The following is a 9,488-nucleotide window of genomic DNA, read 5'->3' as shown; positions in this document are numbered from 1 at the left end:
ATCTCCTGTTCTCTGCCTGGATTCTCCTGCTCTCTTGCCCCGACTCTCCTCTTGCCGCCCTCCTCTCTGCCCTGAATCTCTTCTGACGCCCTGCTTTTGCCCCAAATCTCTCCTGCCGCCCCGAATCTCTCCTGCTGCCCCGAATCTCTCCTGCCACCTGCTCTTACCCCGAATCTCTCCTGCCGCCCCGAATCTCTCCTGCTGCCCCGAATCTCTCCTGCCACCTGCTCTTACCCCAAATCTCTCCTGCCGCCCCGAATCTCTCCTGCTGCCCCGAATCTCTCCTACCACCTGCTCTTACCCCGAATCTCTCCTGCCGCCCCGAATCTCTCCTGCTGCCCCGAATCTCTCCTGCCACCTGCTCTTACCCCGAATCTCTCCTGCTGCCCCGAATCTCTCCTGCTGCCCCGAATCTCTCCTGCCACCTGCTCTTACCCCGAATCTCTCCTGCCGCCCTGAATCTCTCCTGCTGCCCCGAATCTCTCCTGCCACCTGCTCTTACCCCGAATCTCTCCTGCCGCCCCGAATCTCTCCTGCTGCCCCGAATCTCTCCTGCCACCTGCTCTTACCCCGAATCTCTCCTGCCGCCCCATATCTCTTCCTTTCGCCAATCCGACTCTCCTTCCTTTCCCCGCACTGCGAGCCCGTAGTTTTAACCTGTGGGGTTAAAACAGGTTAAAACCACGGGCTCATGAAGAAAAAGAAAAGTAAAAAAAAGTAAAAAATAAAAGGTCACTGCTCTGTAAGCATCCGCAGACCATCTACAGATGGTCTGCGCATGCATGGGGATCGCTATTCAGCGATCCCTGCAGTCGGTTGAGGGTGTGATTCCGAGCATCCTCATTTGCATGAGGATGTGTCGTGAATCAGCCCCCCGAACCTGTATCAGATCCGGATCGGATCGGTAGATCCGTTTAGTGAATCTAGGCCATAGTTGGTTAATATACAATGCTGTATCATATAAACATTTCAGAAAACTTATCTATTCGATAAATTTTTGTAATACAAGACTAGGATTTAACAATCTTTCATTCTGTTGTAATTCCTGAGATTGTCTCAGACTCTTAAGTTGTGAACCGCACAATTAAATTGTTGGTGGGGAATAACATGTCAGAGTAGACTGAGGAAACAAATGCCAAGTTTCAAAAACAGATCAAACAAATGCACAGGGCGTGGGCAGAGAAAATTGCACTATACAATTTCTGAATGAAAATAAAAACCAGAAGAGTCTTCACTGAATTAAGGACTTTTAATATAGTGAAAGTTCACAATACTATCACTTTTCAAGGAGACTAATAAATAATAATAATAAAAAAAAAACCAACAACAAAACACTGATATATACACCACTTAAAATTTTTTAAATTAAATATATTTGTTCTTGGGTTTTTAGAATGCCATGCATTCTGAGTTGTCTCAAACAGCATTAAGGGGGAAGTTATCAATATGGGCTACTGCTAAAATGTGGAGTTTTTTTTTTTACTGTTAGCCCCGTTATTAGTAACTATATCTCATTACATAAATGGAACCTATAATAAAACAGTGTGACTTATATGCAGTTAAAATAATCCATCTTAAATTACATCTCTAAATAGGGATATTTGGAATATCTGGATTCCTGTATTCTTGTGATTTTTTTAACGATTGCTGTTTGAATGCTTGAAAGTGACGTCAGATTAAATGATTGGGTTTATGAATTTTCAGTAAAAATTATAAAGGTTTCAGCACTCAAGTTACAATAATCCAATATTATTACATAATATGAACATATTTCATTATTGCTATTGTATGGTTGGATTGGTTGAAAGGAACCCATTGTTCCTTTGAAAACAGCCTTCTTATACTTGGTACCTAATGTACTAGGAAACAATGTGTTTTTTTGTTTAGAATAATCCATATATGGGTCCTCTTTCCAAAAAAAGCTTTACCAATCTGATAAATGGACATAATGTAATCCCCTTATGTATAGTTTTAAAAGTTTCTGTTAAAAAAATGTAACACTCCCTCACTGAGTGGCAGCACGATACCTTTTTGGTTGGATATACTAAGCACTCGTAGGAATTATATGAGCATCGGCGCTGTAATCGCTGTGACCCGCACTAAAAACGCTAGCATATTTTTTGTAAAAAAAGAAGGTGGGGGGGGGGAATGGTCTTTTAGCCGAATTGTTAACAGATTTTATTTATATTGTGTAGGAAAATTATTTACAAGCTATACTGAATAACAGTTCACACTCTACAAGGGGCTGCTAAAAAGTTCCTAAATTCTGAGTGTTATTTTGCCAGTGCAGCTGAAAAGAGTGCTATCTTATTTTGTTATGTGCTAATATGTAGAAATGAAATTCTATGTTTTGACATTGTTTCAGTTCGCCGATTGAACAATATCCAAATCATTCTCTTCTTGGTTGGGCTGAGAACTTTTCAGCACCCCCTCTTAAAAATATTCCTAGATATTGGAAAATGGTATTTTATGATTTTTTTTTTTTTGGTCCAGCCTGAAATTTCATTCTTTTTCCCCGTGTCATAAGTAGTGCAGAATCTTCTGCATGCATGTACATTATTGGTAAAGAGAGAACATACTTTTGGAACAATGCACACCACTAACAATATTGCTCTGGAAATGAAAATAATTACCAAAAAAAAAAGAAGAAAATTCTTGTAAAGGACACAACATTAAACCAAATAAACATTAAGGAGCTGCACATTCCTAGGACATGTATGCTCTAGTCAACAAATTGGTAATTGCATTTTTCCATACTTTATAAAATGCTAAAAATAATTTCAATAAGAAATTTATTTATTTTTTTATACTGTTCTCACAAGGAAGCTTAGATCAGTTTACATGAATATATTCAGGTACTCATGCATTTTTCCCTGTCTTTCCTGGAGGGCTCACAATCTATCTAGTGTACCTGGGGCAATGGGGGGATTAAGTGACTTGCTCAGGGTCACAAGGAGCAACGTGGGTTTGAACCCACAACCTAAGGGTGCTGAGGCTGTAACTTTAATCACTACGCCACAAATGAATAGAAAAAGAGAGAAAGTAAAATCTAATAGGTATTATAGCAGAAATAACATGCCTTCAGGAAACACCACAGCTGCAATTACACAGACCTTTAACTCTAAAAGTGTTCAAGTTTCATTCCTTTACAACCTAGTAACACCCTGTTGTATGTACATTTCTTATCATCAGCATTTGTGAATCAGACCATAAAAATTTGTGGTGCTATGTATAATTTAGGAATATAAGTCCTACAATATATGTATTGTTAGTACAAAACATTATAATCAACATTATATTAAGTAAATAGAAATTAATCTAGATAAACCTGTAAACATTTTAGATAATTCTTTCAAGCACAGTTTCCAAGGGACTGATCTTATTGTGAAAAGACTGATTTGGCTTTTATTTCACTCAAACATTTAAAAAGTTTAAAATCTTGTACTCACATGAGATGGGGCTTTGTTGAAACTGTCCTTCCTGTTCTGAAAGTTGTTAGTTGAAAAAGGCGTGATATATAGTCACACAAAACACTCGACCTGCCTATCTCTGTCTCCATGGCAACAAGGAATTAGTCACCTGTGAGAAGCAGTCACAGACCAACTTTTTTCCCCCCTTTTTTAGTCAGCCCTTATTGAATTCCCATAATCACAAGAGCCAAGTTCCCATTGAATGCTCTTCTTTCTCTCCATCTTCACTTGTATCAGATGTCATTGAATTAAGAAGGGAAAAGTCACTGGAAAGGGAGGGGGCATGGCCTGTGCATGCGTTTTTTCAGGGAGTTTAGGCCTGGTTTATGTTCAGTGAAAAGTGAAACCTCCACTGGAAATTGGAATTGTGTACTCTTCTTGTTTCACATCTATGCCTGAATTCAGATTGATAGAAAAGCATAAAGATTACTTTGTATTTATTTTTAGGGGAAATATGTCATTAACAGAGTTGTAATTTTTCCTCAAAAAATAAACACAAAGAACAAAAATGCTATTTGAATACAACTAAATAAAATAAAGCAAACAGAAAACAACTCGGAGTCTTATACACCGTTTTAATCTAGTAATTAAAAGAGAAATGTTGGAATAACCACACATGAAAATAACAGTGTAAGAAAAAAAAATCTATGGGGTCCTTTTATTAAGGTGCGCTAACTGATTTAGTGCATGCTAAAGATTGGGCGCGATAAATGCTAAGGCTCCCATAGAATATAATGCGCTAAATCGGTTAGCGCGCCTTAATAAAATGACCCCTATATGCCTTAACCCCCTCCCTAAAAAATATCTGATTATTTTTATAATAGGCTACCTAAGCTATGAAGGCACCTAGGCACATATGCTGTATCTAGTGTATGAAGGTAACATATGTACTTACTTGCCTTTAAAAAAAACAAACTTCTGGAGTCCTGAAGAGGTTATGAGTGAGGACCTACTGAGGAAAAGAAAACTTAATTGGAGTATCATTACTTGCTGGCATTCAGACTTGGGAAAAGGTAAACTTGGGGTTCAGTAGATAATCTGTCTTTTTGTTTGTTTGTTTGTTTAATTACTCTGCTTATTTAGCAAAGTCAGTTTAGACAATAGTGTAGCCTTTAATCTCTGCTAAGGTTTTAGTAATTGCAGGGATTGTCAGTTTTGTATCACTCTGAACTAATTGGGTAAAGAAGTGAATTGGCAGATACTCATTGTAATAAGTGTGGAGTGGTGGACATAGTACAGTGTCCATGCCCTTTACTATATGTAGAATACACATCTAGAACCATTATGATACGTGTTGTGGAACATTTGAGTAAAATTAACACCTGTACGTTGGATGCCCCCCTAGTTCAACCTTGGACTGAACATCAACATGTGATGGAGGATTTGTGTTTCTCGGTATTGGAGGCACCTACATTCTCTCAAGATGGCAACGTGGCAGAACTATTATGGAAAAGAGAACAGTGTTGGATATACAAGCTGAAGACAGTTCATCCGTATGGTTTCAACAGTGAAACCGAATGGAGGGCATTTTTGGCGTAGTGCATATTTTTTAGTTCGGTTCTCATTGGCCCTTTTTTTGACAGGTTTGACATCATCGCGTTTTTTATGTGATGACAGAGGTTATTTAATAGTAGACACCATGGAGTTGTTTGTTTTTCCAACTTAGAATTCAAGCAATGAAGATACCTAAAATAAACAGGTACCCCAGTTTAGCCTCAAGTCAGTACAAATGATCATTGATGAGATATTTTTCATTTGCTGCAACTTTTTGAAAAGACTATTTATGACTTACAGAGACCTACAGATTGAATACATTCAAATCTCGATTCAAGTTCCCTGACGCAGGAATCAAAACGTTGTCCATGTCAGAACCCTGAAGCAATTTCAAGCTAAGTCTGTTCATTATATATATTTTTTGAATATGGAAGACTGTTGAAGGTTTTCACATGAGAGAGTTTACAGATGTGTATTCTATATATGCTATACATACCTCCCTCTCTCTTTTATCCCTATTTCTATCAGCATCGGCCTCCTTCTCTCTTTTCTCCTCACTTCCATCAGCATCTGCTTCCCTCTCTCTTCTTTCTGCTTCCAGTGTGTCTACCCCCCCCTCTCTCTTCTCATCACCTCCATCAGCACTTGCCTCCCTCTCTCTTCTTTCTACTTCCAGTGCTTCTGTCCCTCTCTCTCTTCTCCTTGCCTCTTCTCCCTGTCTCCCTCTCTCTTCTCTCTGCTTTCAGTGAGTCTGCCCCCTCTTTATTCTCCCCACCTCCATCAGCATCTGCCTCTTTCTTTTCTCTTCTCCTCACCTCCATCAGCATCTGCCTCCCTCTCCCTTCTCTCTGCTTCTAGTGAATCTGTCCCTCTCTCTCCTCCCATCCATCAGTGTCTGACCCTGCTCTTTCTCCCTGACCCCTTGGTGGTAAGTGCCCGCTCTACCCTTCGGTCCTCTGTTTTATCCAATGCTAATGTTGCTTTCAAAATGGCTGCTGAGACTTCTTACAGCAGCCTTGCAATACTTCTGCAAATCTTGCAAGGCTGCTGCATGAAGTCTGGGCAGCCATTTTGAAAGAAACATTAGCAGTAGCTACAGCAGAGGACAAGCAGAGCTGAAAGGTACAAGAGCAGAGCAGCCCCGCATATGACCAAAAATTTGAAATCTGTGAGCAATGCTCACAATAACTATGAACAATTACTCACGTTAGAGGGAACATATCTCACAGGTCTGCTGTCTCTCTATCTCCTGCTCCCATGCAGTACTGACATTTCTCCCTTCCTCTCTGCTCCTTCTGCAGGTCCAGCATCACTTTCAACCCTCCCCCCCCTCCAGCCAACTATGGTCTTCCAAACTCATGGTGTTTCACAGCAATGATGAAAACAAGCTTCCTCTGGCTGTCCCCACAAAGTCCTTTCCTCTGCCACAATTTCCTTTGAGTGGGATGTAATAGTGAAAGAAGATGCAAAAAACAGAATGGAATTGTCCAGATCAGAATGATGTGCACTAATCAAAGTGTCCTCCAACTCATCTGAGAATATGGAAATCTTTATTACTCCAATAACACAATAATACATCCAACGACTCAATGACTCGACATGTACATGTTTCGGCCCACAGGCCTGCCCCAGGAGTCTATAAGTACATATAAAAACATATACAGAAAGAATAAATAACATCAAATTTAATAAATACATAAAACATTGAGACAAAATATATATTCATAAACTAGAAGACAAATATAATCATATATGTATTATAAATGCATTAATTGTAAAACTAAAACATACTTCAATATCAATAAGAATTCATCAGAAGACAGATAAAATCATATATGTATAATAAATGTATTAATTATTAATCTAAACATACTCTAATATTAATAAGAATTCATCAGTAAATATGATAAAGAAAAAAATTAATTAAAACACATACTATAACCATAAAACCACCTTGCAGTGATGCAGGGCAGGAGCGATCTTCCTACACTCCTCCCCGTGCTGAGCCATCATCAAAAATGGCTGCCATGAGTTTCCTGTTGTAGTCTCGTGAGATCCTGCCCCGTGTCACCGCTAGACCACAAGGTAAGATCGATTCACTAGGGGAGGGGAGGGGGTCCTGGCACCAAAAACCGTGAATAGTCGAAACCACGGGTGCCGAAACTGCAAATAAGGAAGGAGAAGTATATATGGATTGTCAGGCGCTCAGAGAAAATACTACAATGAAAATGAAGTGCTACTTAGATTGACATATAGTGCACAAGTTTCATCCAAACATTCTCTGGCATAGTAACATAGTAAATGAAAGCAGATAAAGACCTGAATGGTCCATCCTGTCTACCCAAACATACACTCTGTATAATTTAATGATTTAATTTAAATTGTTCTTTTTCTTAGATATTTATGGGCCAGAAACCCAGAGCTCTGCCCAGTATTGTGCATCTTCTGGAGTCTCGTTCAAAGCTCACTCCAACTCATCTAAACCATTTTGAAGATATTCCCTAAAGAAGAGCTAGAGTATAACTTTCAGCTCCAGTTTGACTTGTTCAACAACATAATGTTCCAGATGCCCTGACGAAATGATTTTAGACAAAGTGGCATTTCTTTGTTTCTCTTTGTTCTTTGTATCTGTTTTAGAGCTTTCGTCATAGCTGTCCATTCCTGGGAACCCTAGATATTAGCTCTACATGCCTGGTGATCTTGCATAAGCTGTGATCTATTGCCAGTGGGAGTATAAGAAAATCAAGAGTCTTTAAAGATTGGAAGAAGCTCTAAAGGGAAAAGGGATAAGATTTGATATATTGTCTTTCTGTGGTTACAATCAAAGCAGTTTACATGTTATATACAAGTACATATTTTGTATCTGGGAGGGGAGGGATATGCATTAGAGAATGACATGGTGGCTGTTACCAGTGGCTAATCGCGGGTAACCTGCTGAAACAGTGGCAAAAAAAAGGTCGCCATGGGTACAGGGAGAAGGCCCCATGCCTTTTTGATGTCAAGCAGCCTGCTTCTTGTGGGCATGGCCAAGCAGGGCTCTTCATTGTTAATTCAGGGACTCAACATTGCAGTTTTGTTAGCAAATGGTGTTGAGGCACTGGCATATGCCACTTCAGATAGATATCTTGTGCTTTGCCCTGTCTTTGGCCCTAGCAGCCCCATGTAGTGCATCATAGTGTCTCTTCATCACCTTGGCTGAAAATGGCTTTCCTCAGACAAGCTCTCCTTTACTGTGACATGTATCAGACTCACTGAACAGATTATGTGCACATTTTACAGTATAAGGATATGCATATACAGTGGTACCTCGGTTTACTGGTGCACCATTTGCGAGTGTTTTGCAAGAAGAGCAAAACATTCGCAAAATCGGTGCCTCGGAAACCGAGTGTGCCTCGATTTGTGAGCATCCCCCCCCGCGATTCGGCACCCCCCCCGCCGCAATCTGAAGTCCCCCAGACCCACCCGAACCCGCTTCTTACTGTCATCTGGGCCTCGGCACCGGCATGTCCTCGGAGAGAGCATGAACTCGCAGGCCTTGAGCATGCGCAGATGCTCAAGGCCCAGCAAGAAGAGGAGGCCGATCTTCGGGCACCGGCACCAATGCACAGGACATGCCAGCGCCGATGCTGAGGCCAAGATGACAGTAAGAAGCGGGTTCGGGTGGGTCTGGGGGACTTCAGATTGTGGCGGGGGGGGGGGGGGCCGAATCGCGGAGGGAGGGGAGTGCCGGATCGCAGGGGGGAGGGTGCCGGATCACAGGAGGGCCTTCAGGGGGAGCAATGCCGGTTCTCGTGAGGGGGGGGATAGAGCAGCGCCACTGGCCTCGGGGGGTGGGAACGTATCAAAGCGAGTTTTCATTATTTCCTGTGGGGAAACTCGCTTTGATATACGAGTATTTTGGTTTACGAGCATGCTTCTGGAATGAATTATGCTCGTAAACCAAGGTACCACTGTATAAGCATCAATTACATGTGCATATGAGGGGCTGCTGAAAAATTCTTAGTCTAACCAAGAAGAGAATAATGTGGAACCATGAAACATATAAGTTATTCCATATTTTTCTTGACACTTTTCATTTCATTTCATATCATTGAAGCAGAAAGTGTGGAATAACTTGAATGTTTCATGGTTCCACAACATTCTCTTCTTGGTTGGGCTGAGAACTTTCCAGCGGCCCCTCGTATGTTCAATCAACATAGTAACATAGTATATGATGGCAGATAAAGACCCACATGGTCCACCCCGTCTGCCTCGCTTAATCCAAAATTATGGGTCACAGCAGACAATTATAGAAAAAAACCTCCACAAATATCACTGCTGTTAATTAAATAAATCATATAGCTAGTGTGTCTTGTTTCTTGCATGGAACATTAGAGTAAGTACACCCTGAAATCTGGAAAGATGAAGAAAATAAACCTCAGCCTAAAGTGGCAGTTATCTAAATTGAATTTCCACTGCTTCAAGCATAATCATCGGCATAAAAAAATGAAATCTACTAAACTAAATTCTACTAAATACTCATTT

General features: G+C 40.6%; 1 protein-coding gene across 1 annotated transcript in view; it reads right to left on the bottom strand.

Annotated features, from left to right (window-relative positions):
• AGR3 (anterior gradient 3, protein disulphide isomerase family member) overlaps positions 1-3,598 on the bottom strand; it is a 48,286-nt gene extending 44,688 nt beyond the window's left edge. Inside the window, exon 1 of the mRNA XM_033930958.1 lies at positions 3,450-3,598. The gene's annotated coding sequence lies outside the window, so the exon portion shown is untranslated. The remainder of the gene's footprint in view (positions 1-3,449) is intronic.
• Positions 3,599-9,488: the final 5,890 nt, after the last annotated feature.

This window comes from Geotrypetes seraphini, chromosome 2 (assembly GCF_902459505.1).
Source record: "Geotrypetes seraphini chromosome 2, aGeoSer1.1, whole genome shotgun sequence".
NCBI lineage: Eukaryota > Metazoa > Chordata > Amphibia > Gymnophiona > Dermophiidae > Geotrypetes > Geotrypetes seraphini.
This window is presented reverse-complemented; position numbering and strand designations above follow the sequence as displayed.